Source organism: Syngnathus acus, chromosome 3 (genome assembly GCF_901709675.1).
Source record: "Syngnathus acus chromosome 3, fSynAcu1.2, whole genome shotgun sequence".
NCBI classification, from domain to species: Eukaryota; Metazoa; Chordata; class Actinopteri; order Syngnathiformes; family Syngnathidae; genus Syngnathus; species Syngnathus acus.
This window is the reverse complement of record NC_051089.1, coordinates 18,188,944-18,192,812: the sequence shown is the minus strand read 5'-3', so window position 1 is coordinate 18,192,812 and position 3,869 is coordinate 18,188,944. Positions and strand designations below refer to the sequence as shown.

Sequence of the window (3,869 nt, the reverse complement as noted above, 5' to 3'; positions counted from 1 at the left end):
TAACCGGGCCGCCGCCCCGGCTCGCCCCGGCTTGGCTACGCCACTGAATTCTGGATTTACAGCTTCCATTCGGTTTAAACCATGAAAATTCTCTTATTCCCGAGTTCTTTTCTCTCCATATATCCTGAAATGGGTGAAACAGCAACGTGTACATATTTTGTTAAGTTAGACAAACTCATACCTTTTCATGTTCGTATGTGTGCAAATCTTATTATTATTTCATATAAACATAACTGCTCAATCAGCACCCAGAACTTTGTGGCAACATGGGCACAGACGGCGGACACACACACAAGCACACGCACACACACGCACACACACACACACACACACACACACACACACACATAGGGGCGGTAACCTCCCAATACACTATGTACCAAACGGTTAGGTGACGCTTTACCGCCTTTTCCGGACAGTATAAAACCTTCTGACCTGGAGATGGAGGCTGTTATTTCATCTGCTGCCGTACCTCGTGTACTGGCCGCCATTAAACAACCCAAGATCTTGCCAATAAAGAAGCAATTATTACTCCACATCTTTGTTTTCCTTGCTCAACAACGGACATCATTTCAGAACACGCACCAATCCCTGAGATTATTATTCATCAACAAATTATATTCAGGTTTCCCCAGTTTTCTCGGGCCACCTATCTAGCCATTCGTCCGGGGTGATGTTCCAGTCTCCACAGCATATGACTTTATCAGTTGGATAACGACTTTTAAGTTCACCAATCACCTTTGATAAACTGTTCATCATTTCCTTATTTTGAGAGTCATTACTGTATCCATATACATTCAACAAATTCAAAAATATACCATCAATCTCTGCCACAACTGCCAACCAGTGTCCTTCCTTGTCAGTCCGATGTGTGATAACTCCACCAGGAAAGATGTTGAAACAAACAGCCACTCCTGCAGATCTTGACGAGCCATTGCTGAACAAGAGTTTGCCTCCCAATTGATTGGACCAGAACAAAACATCTGCCTCTGTAGAGTGAGTCTCTTGCAAAAAAGACAGTTGGATTTTTGCCCTTTACAAAATAAAAATATAGCTTTCCTTTTAACCAGCTCTCTTAAGCCCCAAACATTCAATGAACCAAAAATAGTCCTAACATTTAACATGAATGATAAAAAATTATACAAAACAAATTAAAAAAAACACAAACTCGACCGTTAGAAAAAGAAGAAAAAGAACTCTCGACCTTAGCTCTTAAATTGCACTAATGTCCTCCGGCCATTAAAGTTTCATATATTATCCCAACTGCTGTCCACCTTCTCCAACACGACGTCCTTTTATGTAAGCGTCGGGGCCTCAAAAGTAGGCCCGTTTCCCAGCTCTTCTTGCTTGCTCCACCAGCGGCCACTGTCGTTTTCACTCCTATAAGTCTTCTTTCAGTAACATTTCTGCAAAGCGTATGCCTTCCGATTTGCTAATCCCAGAATCTTTAGTTCTCCGCCACACCTCATGTATTACATGTCTCTGTGCAAACAGGATAACAGCTTGCCTTGTGCGGTTGTCTTCTCTTTTCCCCAGCCTGTGAACAACATCTACCGCGAGGTCCATTTTCACTGTGAGCTCTGGAACAATTCTGTTTAGTATTCAAACCACAGTCTCCTGGAGATTTTCATCCCTCGTTTCCTTAATACCTCTCACTCGAAGACATGACCTTATGCTATCGCGTTGTTGTTCAAATAGTTTGTTCTTCAATTCTTTGTTTTCGTTCAGCACACTGGTATTCTCATTCTTGAGCGCCACCACTCTCTTCTTTAGTCCATCTATTTCCTCCGAGTTGACTTGCACGGTCTTAGTTAAGTTGGCAATCATGGCAGCGTTCTACCTATTTTGTTCTCTGATATCATTTAATTGCAACTCAAGCCCAGCCACACGTTGTCCCAACACAAGTATAAGAATATCATTGTTGGTAGCTTGGTCATCCTTTTTCTCCTCAGAAGTCTTAGCTTTCCTCTCCTTCACCGACTTACTTGGTGTTGCCGGCGTGATTTTGACTTTTGCCAAAATACTGTGACAGATAGATTGGACAAAAGATTTTGGATTATGCGAGCCACCTCTCGACACGGCCCTTCGAACAAAAAGTTTTTTTTCTGTGTTCAGGTTGACCCTCTCTGGCTCTGCCCGTTCCTCCTACCACCCGGCAGGGGCATGGTCCACCCCAAAAGTGACGAGGAGGAACTGTACGTGGACATCGGTGCCTACGGCGAGCCAAAGTCAAACACTTTGAGGCAACGGCGTCTACGAGGCGGCTGGAGAAGTTTGTTCGAGACGTCCGCGGGTACGTCGCTCAAGATTTTGTATTTCTGCTGTAAAGTTTAACCACGCAAATATTTCAAATTCCTTTGATGACATTTGCCTTCTACCTTAATGACTCGGAGATGTTTTCTAAGGTTCTTGTGTTGACCCTGCAGGTTCCAGATGCTGTACGCCGACATCTACATGGACCGCGACGAGTTCTGGGAGATGTTTGACGGGCAGCTGTATCAGAAATTGAGAGAGGAGCTCGGCTGCAAGGACGCTTTCCCCGAAGTTTACGACAAAATTTGTAAAGCCGCGAGACACGGATCTTCTGCGGCCGCAGGTTGGGATCGTGTCCCCATCAAATGTGACGTATGTTGATCAGCTACCGTCAAGTCGTAACGTGCCTGCGTGTTAAAAAAAGTTTGACAAACATTTGTTGAAAATAGATAACAAGGTCATTTTTATAACACAGTGTTTTAATCAATAAACATTTCAAATGTACAGTTCGTATTTTGGTATCTTAAAATCAAGTGCATTTGTGTTTAAGGGAAATTTACACCGAATAAAATCCATTTTAAAAATAGATCAAACAGATAAAACAACTTTTGTAAATTGCAATTGTACAATATTAAGTTAGACCAATCGGTCATTAAAAGAGTTAAAAGGAAACAGTTAATAGATTATATAGAAGCAGATCCAAAGAAGAAATCTATCATGTATATCAAAACATTCATAAAAAGAATCAATTCATTGTGTCTCTGTTTCCATGCCTTAAATGAGGTAGGAAGACAAAAAGGAGGCTGAGGACACCTCAGCTCCCTCCAAAGCTACCAGCTGCCTAAAAAGGGCAGAGGTCAGATCCTCCTCGTCCTCATGAAGGCTGCTGGTGTCTGAGGGTGAACTCGAAAAGCAGTCCGAGGTCACCTCGGCCAACTCCTTAAATAGGCCGGAGGTCAGGTCGTCCTCGTCCTCATGCAAGCTGCTGCTACACAAGGGTGAATCCCAGAAGGAGCTCGTGGACATCTCCAGCTCCTCCAACTCCTTAAATAGGCCGGAGGTCGTCAGGTCGTTCTCATACAGGCTGCCGATGCATGAGGACGAAGATGGAGGCAACTCAAAACCCCGACCGATGGTGCAGCCAGGGTCCTCATTAGGCCCTGCTTGCCAAATGCTCGTCGTATATGGCAAGAAGGGCTGCCTCGGCACCGCCAAGTGGCCAGTCAGGTCCGCTTTGGGTGCCTCAAAGTGGCTGAAAATGACAGAGGGGGGTGCCGGTGCGGGGATGTCAGGGACACGCACTGCAAACACAAAAACGCCAGTCACTCCCGAGATGAGATTCACTGTGAGTCTTCCATTACTAAACAGAATGCTCAGCTTGGATTGACACGGCGCTCTGTCAGGTGATCAGTTCAAAAAATTCAAAGAAACATTTTCTGAGACGTACCTGTATTATGATTGCCCATCAAAGAAGCATGCGGTTGGACATTATTGGTGCGTTCGGATTTTTTGGTACTGCACCACACTCTCTTTTTCTTTTGACCCTGCACAGAACACAAAATCATGTCATTTCACACAAAAACACTTTTTTTTTTTTTTTTTTTTAATTGTTCCGA

General features: G+C 44.0%; 1 pseudogene; it reads left to right on the top strand.

Moving 5' to 3' along the window:
- The first annotated feature begins 1,467 nt into the window (after positions 1-1,467).
- On the top strand, positions 1,468-2,757 carry LOC119120862 (annotated as a pseudogene).
- Positions 2,758-3,869: the final 1,112 nt, after the last annotated feature.